A 12966-nucleotide genomic window follows, 5' to 3' on the forward strand; every position below is an offset into this window, starting at 1 on the left:
TGACCTCCACCTGTGGTAACTGCTCTGAAAAGCAAACCAGCCCAAGGGCTCTAGCAGGAGCAAAGTCTTCTGCCTTCAAGGTCGCTGAACTTCATTAGTGCAGTAGAGTAAATGCGTGAGATTTGGCCTATGTTAAGTGATTATCGGCTCGATATTTTCCTGTTTCACATATTATGTTTTTGCACGTGGGCCGTGGCTCAGCGGATCAGCCAGTGTGCACCATTTTTATGTCTTTCCTTTGGACATGGGAGGAAGAGCCGTTTCGTCCGGGCCTCCAAGGCCTGGCCCTCGGGGAGGAGTTGTTTTGGCCCTTACCCGTGGCGCCACCTCTGTTGCTGAGAGCTCTGTTCATGGCTTTGTCACTTGTTTTGTTCTCTGCCCCTTCTGCCCCTTCTGCTCGCTCTCCCTCACGTTCTGGGGAGGAGGCCCCGCTGCACTCACTCGGAGCAGCCCAGCTCCGGAACATCATCCCAAACTCTGACAGGGACATAGACTGGGCGGGTCCAGGCTGCCCGGCCTTGTGACCTCGGGAAACTGGTCCCGCACCTCAGAGGGGCTTGTTGGTCCTGAACTGAAGCTGGACACACACTGAGTTTCGGAGTCATCCTCAGACACAAAGTTGCTACAGGTGTCTTCAAAACTGACCGAGGCCACAGAAACCGCGGCCAGCTCAGCTTTGCCTCCTGACAGGTCCTCTCAAGGCGCCACTGCCCTCGCGCCCACGCCACAGCCCCGAGGCCACACGGCCCTGGACTGCCGCCACTCTAGGATCTCATCCGAGGTCCGCTCCAGGTTCTTCAGGGCCGTCTTACACTCGCCTCTCGCCAGGGCCAGTCGGCCTGTAGGTCATCTACCGTCTTCTGCAAGGGCTTAGGCTGCACGTAGCTCTTTCCCTTGAATTCAAAATCAAGCTTGGACTTGCTGGTGGCTCTCTCGGGTTTCTTCTCCAGCTGCGGCTCGCGGCCTGCGGCAGCGCTGTGCCTGGCCGCGGCCCCTTATGCACCGCTGCCCCCCTTCTCTTGCTCTGCTCCGCCTCCAGGACCCTCTGCGAGGCGTGGTTCAGCATCTCCTGCCGAGCCGCGCTTCCCGTCCTCTAGCAGCCTCTGCTCGGCCCGAGATGGTCTCCTCGGCAGCGCGGAGCAGCCGGGTGGCCCTCCGGAGTCCTGCGTGGCTTTCTGAGCTTCCAGCTGGCCCGCCTGGCCGCCCTCGTGCTCCCAGGAAGGCTTTGAGTCTTACACGACTTGCCAGTTCTCTTCACCGGGTCATCCAGTTTCACCGTCGCCTCAACAGAACAGAACGGGACTTCTGAAGAGCACCCTCACGTTCAGTCCCCCATCGGTTGACGTCCTCAGTGGACTGATTAGACTTCTCCAGCTCAGTCTGTATCCGGGCGTCCACCTCTTCCTCCTTCTTCTCCAATGCGGCCTCCTCCTCCTCCTCTTCCTCTTGCTCCTCCTCCTCCTCCTTCTTCTCCAATGTGGCCTCCTCCTCCTCCTTCTGCTCCTCCTCCTCCTCCCCCTTCTCCAATGCGGCCTCCTCCTCCTGCTCCTCCTCCTCCTCCTCTTGCTCCTCCTGCTCCTCTTCCTTCTCCAAGTCCCCCGCAGGCAGCAGGAGCTAGGCCGGCCCCTAGAAGGCAGCCAAGCGTCAGTGCCGCATCCATGTGGGCAGAAGGCGGGCTCAGAGCACCTGGGGGGCTGCACGGCTGAGCCGCACAGTCAGAGAACCTGCTTTTGCTGCTGATCACCCTGGTCCGAGGCAGTGCTGAGAGTGGAATGAATGTATTTTGTGCAGAGAGACATGCAGGAGTACTTTGGGGGACAGAAGTGAAATGTCTTGGTTTATAACTAATTATTCCCAAAGCTCGTGTGCTTGTAGGTATGGAGCTGACTTGCTGTTAGGAGACAGTGTCTTCTGAGAAATGGATTAACTCATCCAGCCCTCCAAAAATTGGACTCCAGAGGCAGAAAAATTGAGGCCTTCAGACTCTAATCCACAATCACACAGAGATCGGCTGCTGCACTCACAGCCAGGCCCACCCTCTTGAGAAGTTGGGGGCTTTTGTTTCTACCTCACAGGAGTCCCTCCTGCCCCAAGGGCTGGGGTCCAGGTCACTTCCATCCTGAGCACTCGGGCTCGGCCTGCACCTGCGCTTTCCCTCCCTCCTGTCCCACTTTCCCTTCCTCTCTGCAGTTGCTTGTGGCCCTTTGCGGGCTCAGGATCGTAATCCAGGACAACTTGCTCAGCAGGTATCTCTAGCCCAGAAGCTCACCTCTGTGTGAGCCAGTGACAGCCCGTGCATCCCTGCCTGTGGTCTGACCCAGTTACTTCTGTGGATCAGGGCTTCTCAGAGTGGTGAACAAATTAGGAGCAATTCACGTATTTTTGTTTCTCATGCTCTAGGCAAGGAGTGTCACGGGCCATGGAGTCTACTTTAGAAAATCTGAGCACATTTCTTTATCTTGAAACTTGGACTGGGGGTCTAGTTAGGGTTACAGATGATGCTTGAAGTTGGCTGCCTTCTGAAGGCAGAAAGTATTAGACAGGTGGGGTTCAGTGTGCTACGTGCTAATCTCACGCACTTCAATACATACTAGCCTCTGAATCAGGAGCCAAGACGAAGGAGCTTCAGTGTTCTCCCCACTTATTATGGATAGATGAGCTGCACCCCTAGCGCTATTCAGCACTCGGGCACCTGAGAGGCGCTCAGGTCTCAGCGACGCCTCCCTGTGCAGGGCGAGGGCTGGTGGGGAAGCTCCTCGCAGCACTCGGCTCCCTCCTGCCTTCTGCCTGCGGCGGCGGCGTGCAAATGCCTCACCGAGGCCCACAGAGGAGGCCAGGGTGAATCTCCCTGGTGGATTTCCTGTGCTCCTGACTGGAGAACAGTCAGTCCTTTTTGTTATGTAGAAATCATTCACTCCCAGGGTTCTTTCATAGCAGTTTAAGTGGGTTCTGACTAAATGGGTTCCCAGGAAGATGGCGTTTCTGCAGTTGCTTACACGGGATGGCAGCTCTGAAGCTGGTAATGGCCTCATAACCAACTCTATGCAGCACAATCTGGTAAGTTTCTCAAGGGAGGGGTAAAGGAGACGCTGGTGGAGCTCAGGCAGAGCAGAGGTGAGGAGGAGAAGCCTGGTGTTCCAGAGTGTCTAACTAGTCATGAGGGGCATGTAGGGAGGAATTGCAGGTCATTATGCTGTTTAGATCAGAAAAGAAATCTTAGGAAGTGGATAAGTGTCCCTGTGCTACGTAGAGTAAGAATTTGCCTCCACTGTGCCCTCTTCTGCAATTAACGGGGCAGGACACAGAACTTGAGAGCAGTGAAGCCAGAGACATTTATAAATACATTTCTATGCTGCTCTGCATTCGGGGAGCTGCATGGCTTCACTTCCCTGCCTACAGTAGCACTCAAGAAAGATGAGTTGAAGGTGTAATTTGGCATTGGAAGGAAGCAGATGATAAGCACTGTAAGCACACCTGCCAATCCAATACATAATACAATACATGGAATTCAATTCTGTGGTGGGCAATGACTGATGCCTTAGGTAAGAGGATGCAACTTAAGAACACAGTGTTCAGAGGAATCAGTCACATACTGGCCTCAGGAGATGCCGACCCCATACCGAGGATGGGGTGTGGGTAGCTGCCCGTGAGACCCCCCTGAAGAGCAGGTTCTGTGAGGACACCCATGTTCGCCTCTGTGGAGCTCTGAGTTTTGACACCTGCAGCTACACAGACGTGACAAGATTCCTAAGTGCAGGATGTTGGCATAATGTCAGAATTTCATGATATAAGTGATAGAACTTCTTTTCTCTTTTACAGAACAGACCCAGCTGCAGAACCATATTAGAATTCAGGTCTCCATCTCTGTCCAGTATTCTTGCTTTCCCAATCTGTACTCCAAGCAGGCTGTGTAAGAAAGGACCAACCTCTTTGGCTTTAAAAGCTCCTCTTCAATGTGTCACAAGCAGGCGGAAAGCGTCGCAGTGTGGAGCCTTCCGGATGCTCTCTGGGGTTCCCTTGTTCAGCAGGATCTTTACAAGACCAAGCACCAAAGACATGGACTCGCTGTTCTTGACACCAACAGTTTTTCATGAAACACAGCCCTGGTTTCTCTAAGAATACCTTCCTTAGGATCAAAACACAGAAGACTGCAATGACAGTACAACAAAAATTCAAGGACCAGCAGGACCAGCACCTTCCCATGGAGACAATCTAAATTAATCCCAAGTCACTAGCATGTACACTAGAGAAATACAGAGCAGATGGTAGTAAAAATCAAGCACAGAACTATAAGGCTCACTCAGATCCCATATCTAGAAAATGTTTCACACTGACAGACTCAGTCTCCACATGCGCAGTAACCCACTGAGGAGTGCCGGTCTGAGGCATGTGCTGCGAATCAAGCCACAGCAGTGCTCCCCTGGAGAGCACAGGGGTGCAGCCTGTCCAGCTCTTCATCCTCTCTGAGCTCGCTGCACCACGGGCCCACTGTCATGGCACAGGGTCCCTCCTGGGTTCAGGGCAGCTGGATGCACCTGCAGGCACCATTGCAAAGTAATAACTTGGAATTCAGATTATAAACCAATTCATCCTGCCTGGGAACAGAGTGGAAAGCCCTCACAGTCGGGAGTCCTTAACTAGGAAACAGAAGAGAAAGACATCTTATGCAACAAAGAAAAAGAGGAAGACAAAGACAGAAATCACGTGTGCAGACACATGGGAAATGCACAGGAGACAGCAGTGTAAATAAAAACTGAGGAAGTCTAAAGGCTGGCCCCTACCAGAGAATCCACTTCCCATGGCAGAAGACTTGGTGCTGCCCGTCCACAGACCAATCCATCCCAGGACCCTGGAGGGCACATGCCAGAGCAAGCCCAAGTAACGCAAACTCAGGAGCTAAATAAGGGTCAGTGAGATAGCTCAGTGGACTAAGCACTTGCTTAGGCAAGCATAGGGGCCAGGGTTCGATCCTTGGCACCGCATGCCTTGCTGGCCCTGCCCTCATGTGCGCTGAGCCAGCGATGGAATCTGGGCATGGTGGTGCATGTCTATAATCTCAGCAATGGCGAGGCAGAAAACAGGAGGATCACTATGAGTTGGAGCTGCATAGTGAGACCCTGCATGATAAATAAATAAATAAATAAATAAATAAATAAATAAGAGCTGAACAGATGTGACCAGCTGCATATTTGGCCAGCTGCAGGGACCAAGCCAGGGGCACTGTGGCCCCAAGCCGCCCTGATGCGGGCCTCTGTCCATGGCAGCAAAACTCTGCCTGGCCTCGCTCCTCCTCCCAGTGGGGGTCGCTGCACCTGAGCAAGGCTGCTGGCCCCGCTGACCCCTGGCAGGCGCGTAGTCTGTGCATAGAGCCCGGTACTTCCAAACAACAGCAAGGTTCAGGTTAACGCGAGGCGCTGCCACAAACGTCCCTGCAAAGGCGCAGGCCCATTGTGGAGAATGCCAGTGCCACAGCACTAACCAGGGCCCTTTAAAGTAGCAGGAGACATTCACTAGGAACAGAAAAGAGGTGTGTCTCGAGAGACAAATGAAAAAGAGACAGAAAAAGAACAGCAGTCAGGGATAGAGGGGGTGAGGTCAGGAGGGAGAAAGAAAGCAAACAGGGAGAGAGAGAGAGAAGGAGGGATGGAGAGAGGGAAAGGTGAGGGAGGGCGAGGCACAGAGAGACCCCAGAAGCACCGCAGTCGCTTCTAACCCGCAGTGGGCAGGGCCTGGCCAGTGCCTGTCCCGGCTGTTGCCTGTCACCTGTGACAAAGTCTGCCTTGGTCATCACCATCCTCTGTGCTCTTCCTGGACACCCTCAAATAAGAGGATGTCACCACGCCTTGACAGAATTCTGCTTATCAGCGTGGGGTTTCTCTCACTTCTTTTTCCTCACTGTTGGAACAAAATACCCAACACCCATAGTTAAGGAATGAAAGGTTTACTTAGCTGACACTTTGTGGACGTTTCGTCCTATGCTCTCGTGGCTCACAGGCAGGGTGGCACATGGCAGAGGGCAGCAGTTCATGGTGGTGGTAACCGGGACAGAGAAGGGGGACAGCAGTGGCTGCCGCAGCTAGCTGGCCTCTCTCCCTTCTTATATTGCATGCAGACTACCCACCCCAGGGCGGCTCTAGCATCCACCTCCGTAATCCCAGCATTGGATCATGAATTAATCATTGTCCTGAAGCTGCCCCAATAACCGCATGAGGCTTTGGGGGAGAGCTGGACAAAAATCATAACAGGTTCTGTTCTGGATTCCAGTGGAAATCAGGAATCAGCACAGCGCAGCTCTCCTAGAAGTCCTGGTGTCAGAGATGGATGACACTGGCAATCATGTGTCCAGGAGGTGACACAGCTGGCTGCTGCCACTGCTCTGTGGCCACCACCATTGAAGCCCAGCTCCTGGCAGAAGCCTCAGGCCGGCTCGCTGGGCGCTGCCCCCCTCTGCTGCTGGCCTCTGCTGACAGCTGGGATCCGGAGTCTTCAGCACTAATGGCCTTTGTGTTCAGAGGGAAGCACAAGTCGCAGTGGGGACAGACTCTGCCTGAGCCCCTCCTTGCCCTGCCTCTGGGCACCTGGAGCTCGGAAGCCCCCACTGCTTCTCTGGCCATAGCTGGGCTGGATGGCCGTGGGGCTGTGGTCTCACAGGCAGGATGATATCTGGTGAGGAGATGCAGGAGGAGGCGCCCAGGTGTGGGGAGGGGCCTAACCTGCTTCTCTAGGAAAGCGTGTGGGTGAGGCAGCCAGGAGCCCAGGCAGTGCCTGCAAGTTGAGAAAAATGTTCCAGAAATTACTAAACACAATCCATGCTTCCACTGGGTGCTCAAAACTAGGAAAAGGTGGGAGAGAACTTAAAGAGAGCCCGGGAAAGAGGACAAAGCGTTTCTCCTGAGACCTTTACAGCTTGGGGCCTCCTGAAGTATGTTTCAGGTCCCTGACGCCCTAGAACCCCAAAGTTCTTATTACAGAGCAGGACATGGGTGAGAGGTACAGAGAAGAGGAGAAACCACCCCCCGGCCGCTGGCTCCTGGGGCAGACCCCAGCCAGGGGCGGCTCTCAGAGCAGTCGCTTGCCCTGGACTCCAGAGCGTGTCAAGGCCACGCACTCTGAGCTGCGCCTCTGAGCACCCGCAGCAGGCGGCTGTGAGGAGGAGGTCCTCAGCCTGTGCCCGCGGGTGCTGGTCAGAAGTGGTCCTCGTGATCAAGTCAGCCCATCGCTGGTCATCAGGTGCTGGAATTTAGAGCCCTGAAGGAGTTAAAACAGGCTGAGAAGGCGATTTAGACTGGGTGTGGTGGCACATGCCTATAATCCCAGCATTTGGGAGGCTGTAAACAGGAGGATCCCTACGAGTCCGGCCTGTGTAGTGAGACCCTATAGACCCTGTACAAAGAAAAAGAAAAAAAGAGAGACAATAACAAAAATTTAAGGTTTCTTGACAGCTAGTGATAATATTCAATCATATGTCCAAACTTACATAACTATATATATGGTAATCTGAACAATAGATTTGAAGATAAAAATAGATAATATATCAACAATTGATAATCAGTCTTCCTTGAAAAATCTGTAACATACATATTGTATGTTACTGTTTCTGATTTTTGTTCATTTTTGTTTTTACTCTTCCAAATAAAATAAAATACATTTTTTAAAAAGTTAATCTTTTATTTGCTGTACATCAAAGCTTTTTAGAATGAATATTGAACATACTCTAAATTCAACTTTTAAATATTATTAGGAAAGCGATAAACTATGTAAGTAGTTTATCCCTTTTTTATTTATTATGTTCCCAGAATGTGCTTCTATTCTGTTTGAGTGAAATATAAATATCAAAAATATTAAAATATTAAAATTTATATTAACACATGTTGGATATTGTCCAATTCTTTTCCCACGTTGAGTTAACCATGTGATTCTCCACTATTGTGCTAAATTTTGCCTACATTAATTGGTTTTACTTCATTCTCAGGATAGCTTTTTCCTGTTTGTGGTAGGAGTGCCTTTCCCATTGCTGCTAACTTCCCTTCAATGTATTCTCCTGACAGTTTTGTTCATTGTCTTCTCGTCTGGGTTTCACTTGAAGAAACTCTGTCTGACTTTTGCGTCAATTGATATTGACCTCTCTACTCTGGGTCAGAAAAGATGCCCTGTTGTCCATGTTTTGAAATAGTTTGAGAGGGACTGGGATCCTTTCTTTCCACTGTTTGGTAGAATTCAACCATGAAGCCATGTGGCCCATGGATTTCCCAAGTAGCATGGTTTGGAGTAGAGATTCAGTAAGATTACTGAATTAGTTTATACATTAGCTTATACAGATTTTTTTTTCTCATTTCAATATGGACAGATTATGTTCCACAATATGTTTATTTCATATTGTTCTATTTACTCGTAATTCCTCATAGATTCATATCATTTATAATATCTGTAATATCTTTGCTTCGATTTCTGATTTTAATTCCCTGAGTTTTATCTCACTTATTGTACAATAGCTCTGGTGAAATAGTTCCCTAATCTGGTGTTATTTTCAAAGCATAATTTTTGCTATAATTGAGTGATGAAGTTTTTTTTTCCCTCTCTGGATTTCCTGCGCTTCTGCTACAAGCTTTGACTGTAGGATTTCTTCTTGCTCCAGTTTTTCACAGAGTAAATTTAGGTCATTGATTTACAGTGTTTTTGTTATAAATTTTATTATTGATATTTTTAGGTCATTGATTTACAGTGTTTTTGTTATAAATTTTATTATTGATATTTTTATTATTGATATTTTAATTTTTATATATTAAAATTTTTTAATATTTTAAAACTTTTGCTAATATCTGTGATTTATAAAAGACAGAAAGCATGTACCAGTGTGCCCCCGGTAATGTTCCGACGTGCACAGCCTTTGCACAATGTTCAAAGGAGTTTGAGAATATCTGCCCCTCCAACATGCCATTTAGGGTAAAACCTTCCCTCCAGCCTCGGACACGCGCAGTCCTTTAGCAGCCAGAGCAGCCGCTGTGCGGGAGCAGCCAGCGCTTCTGCTGCGCCGCCCTCCCCTCCCCTCCCCTCCCTGAGCGCTTCCCCCTGGTCACCTGCTCTGCCCCCATCCTGCGCACTTCCTCCGCCTGCGACACCCACAGCTCACGTGCAGCTTCCAGCAGAGCAAGGCTGCTAGATCCTAGACGAACCAGGCGGTGCGTATCTTTGTGTGTTTGGCTTATTTCACTGACCACAGTGATGCCAAGTTGCAAGCACACTTTCCAGAAACTTTTTTTCACGGATGAACTGCATTCCATCTTGCCCAGGTGCTGCCTGGCCATCCGAGGGCGGCGCCGAAGCTGCGTCATGCTTGGGGCTGCTGTGAACAGCACTGCAGTAAGCCTGGCAGCGGAACTCCTTTGATATTCACCTTAATTTTGATCACATGCAAAGGTACCTGCAGGAGAGAGGGCTCAGAGCCGCTGCAGAAAGAGGCAAGGCCGATGCGATGGATGAGCGTGTTCCCAGCCAGTTCAGAATCAGCTCTGGTTGCCTGGCGGGGGAGGTCGGGATCCAGAGCCTCCTCCTCTGAGTAGGGGGAGTCCTGAGGGTGCGGACGAGGCGGGCCTGGCAGGGGGCAGGGGATGCAACCGCACATGGATCTGGAGAGGGCGAGAGCGCTCAGCCTGGGACTGCGGGTGTCTGAGCAGGGCCCGCACCCAGTGGAGGGTGGAGCAGGGCCGCGGCTGCAGGGAGGCCTGGACCCCCGGAGTCACCCACCCGGCGGGCCCTGGATGGAGGGACGCGCACTAGCCCATCTGGACAAGTCCGCACCAGCGAGCCACGCGCCCGCGGATGTGATGCGCACTCAGGCCCGGCGGCCTCCGCGGGCGATACCGGCCGGCTCGCAGCACCCGCGGAAGCTGGGCCTCCTGGCTCCTCCGACCTGCACCTGTCTGGACCCTGCTCCTGCCCGCAGAGCCACTGCCAGGCCGCCTGCGCTGCGGGGAGGAGGCAAGCCTTCCTTCCTGGCTTTGGTCAGCTGCACCGCAGGTTCCTAACCTGCAGTGGAAACTGTGCACCCGCGGGGCGAAATCCACACCTTTCCTACCATTATTAAATTCGCACACGTGTTAGCTGATACAGTGTGTCAACTTGGCTGAATCAGCTCAGGCAGCTCTCAGCCTGGGGGCCTAGCCCTGCAGGTGGGCAGGGCCCAGGAACTGAGGAAGGCAGGAAGCCGCCCTGCCTGGTTTCCTGCCTCTGCCCCGCCTCATTGGAGAAGTCCCAGGCTTCAGAGAAGCTTGATCTTGGCGGCCGCACCACTTTGGTTTTCTCCCTGAAGCGCTGGTCTTCGCAGTCAGCGCAGCAGGAAGAGAGGCTTGATGGGCGCCGCAGCTGCTGCTCCTCTTCTGCTCTTCATTGTTTTCTGCCGCATGAACTGCTGTCGTTTGCCTTGGAGCCAGCGGAATATGGACTGAACCCTCCAGTAACTGTGAGCTAAATAAACCTTTCCTTCCTTCATTTTGAGTGTCGGGTATTTGTCCCAGCAACGAGTAAAAAGTAACTAAGACAGCACACAACTGAGGCGTCCTTGTTACTGCCTCAGGAGGCGACCCTCAGCATCACAGTGCCTGGCCGGGTGTTAGGCCCACCCGTAGGTGAGCCAGGCCCGGCCTTCTGCCCTGCTCACCCACTGTGCCATACGCACCCACGACAGTGCGACCCCTCCCTCTGGCTGCATGTGCATGGGACCAGGGTTGGGAATAAAGACTTTTTCAAGTTATAAAAGAAAAATGGACTTTACAGTGGCAGGAAAAGAAACACACAGCTATGAATCCCAGCGACCTCGCACCAAGTGCCTACGTGAGATTCTCGTGGTGGCCAGCGCCCGTCTCTCCTCCGGTGCTGCTCTGCAGGCCTGGTTCCTCGGATGTCCCTGGCCGATCTGTCTCACCGAATCCTGCTGCGCAGCGACCCAGCTTCCGAGGCCAGCACCCGCGCTTCGGATAAGGCCTTTACCAGCGCTGCGCTCTGCTCTCAGTCTGCGGCTCAGACCAGTTGTTTAACCCATTGGAATCCCCCGAGGAGGACTTTTAGGCTCATTTTCATTAATATGTCAAGTGCAAGGAATACACCAAATCTCATTTTTCTTCTCATTTTTCACTTGTGCTCACTCGTGTTTTTATTTACTCACCTATCAGACATTTCGATGCATCTTATGCCAGGCATCTGGGTGTTTATTGCTGGGTGAACACTCCCCTTTAGTTATTGCTGCTGATCAAGCCTGCAATCTCTGCACAATTGTACAGGAAGGCTAAATAAAAAGAGCAGATGGAGTGATTTCAGGGCTCCAGGAGGCTCTAACCCTCTCAGAGGACTCAAGATCCTCTCTGTGCTGAGACCAAGACCCTCTCTGGGTGGCTCTGCATTTGCTTAGTTATCAGAACAAGGAGGGGAAAGGCGCATGGTCCAAGGACTCCTCCAGGGAAGGTGACAGGTTGGTCCACCCGGAGAGAGCAGCCTGAGGCTCATCTGTGTCTGCTTGAGGCTGGAGCCAGGCGTCCTTGGCTAGAGGTTGCTTTATCCTTCGAGGTTTCCTGATCTCGCCCATCACCGCAGGCCTCAGTCAGGACCGGTGTCTCACAGAGGTGCACTTACTGTGGGTCGGCCGCCCATCTCCAGATGAGCAGCCCAAACTCTGGACAGACACACAAGTAAGGGTGGAAAGCCTTACTTGGTCAGCTCAAGTCCTGCCTAGGGCTGCTTCTCAGTGGTCTCCATCCGTTAATTTTTCTAAAAAGTCAGCTTCTTGACTCTCAAAAGCATCCTAGTTGAGCTTAAGGAGAGGCATACAACGTGATACCTGGTATAGGCCAGGAGTGAGAAACACATGAATCTGTGGGTGCGTCCTCACAGGAACCTGTGGGTGGAACAGTAGATGATCTACAGTGTGTGACAGACAACTGGAGTGGCCTGGAGGAGACCTAATGCAAGTGCTGCCAGGAGAAGTGAATCCCACTGCACCAGGGAAAGGAAGCAGCAGGGCAGGGGGAAAGAGAATCTGGACCCCAAAGCGAGAGCAAGCTCCTTATAGGGCAGAGCACATTTTTCATGGTTAGTTAGCATTTTAATTCATAATTTTTAAAATGTTTATTTTGGACTGGAAGACCTATGCCCCTCAGGAAGGTAAGATTGTCCATAATGCATGAGGAGTCTCATGGACATTAAGAACGATACACCCTAGAGACACAAAGATTTTAAAAGGACTCTTCTGAGAAAGTGCTTTAAGAAATGACCCCAGTGTCCGAATGCAGAGGCGTCCATGGGGTGCGTGGGAGGCGGGTGGGCGGGGCTTCTGACCCGGGCTGCCCTTGCCCTGGGAGCGTGGTCACGTCTGGAACCTTGGTCCCCTCGGCTTCCTGGGGTCTGCTTGGCCATGCCAGGCCGCAGCCAGTAGAAGTGCACAGGCCAGGTTAGCAGCTGGGGCGTCTCTGGGGCTAGGGCTTCCTTCCATGTCCCCTTGACTTGGTCCCCTCTGCAGCACGGTCTGCAGCCCGGCTCCTGAGCAGGGGCTGCCCCACGAAGTGGGACTTCAGTTACTGGGCTCGCTTTTGTTTCTTTCAATTTCCACCACTAGTGAATAAAGTAAAACTAACAACGACTCCATCACATTGTGAAGGTCCATCCTACTTTGCTGTAGTTTAATAGTACGTTAGTTGCTAGAAGACTGTTAAGCTATGTTAGTTACTACACAAAATTATGCGGCACTTACTTTCGTCTATTTCAGAAATGAATGCTTTTACTTGCTGTTACCACGTATGTCTAGATGTCACCCACAGCGCCGTGTTCCCGCAGGGGGCCAAGGGAATGACAGGGTCCTGGTGTGACACCGGATTCGCCTGCAGATGAGTTTGCAGCGGGGTGCAAGGCTGGGAGGCGAAGCCTGGCGGAACACGTGGTCTGGAAGGGTCCCTCATTTAGGGAAGAACCGGGTGAAGC

At 52.0% G+C, this 12966-nt stretch overlaps 1 pseudogene; it reads right to left on the bottom strand.

Annotated features, from left to right (window-relative positions):
- Positions 1–197: 197 nt before the first annotated feature.
- Positions 198–9622, bottom strand: LOC101578258 (annotated as a pseudogene).
- Positions 9623–12966: the final 3344 nt, after the last annotated feature.

This window comes from Octodon degus, unplaced genomic scaffold (assembly GCF_000260255.1).
Source record: "Octodon degus isolate 3935 unplaced genomic scaffold, OctDeg1.0 scaffold00429, whole genome shotgun sequence".
NCBI lineage: Eukaryota > Metazoa > Chordata > Mammalia > Rodentia > Octodontidae > Octodon > Octodon degus.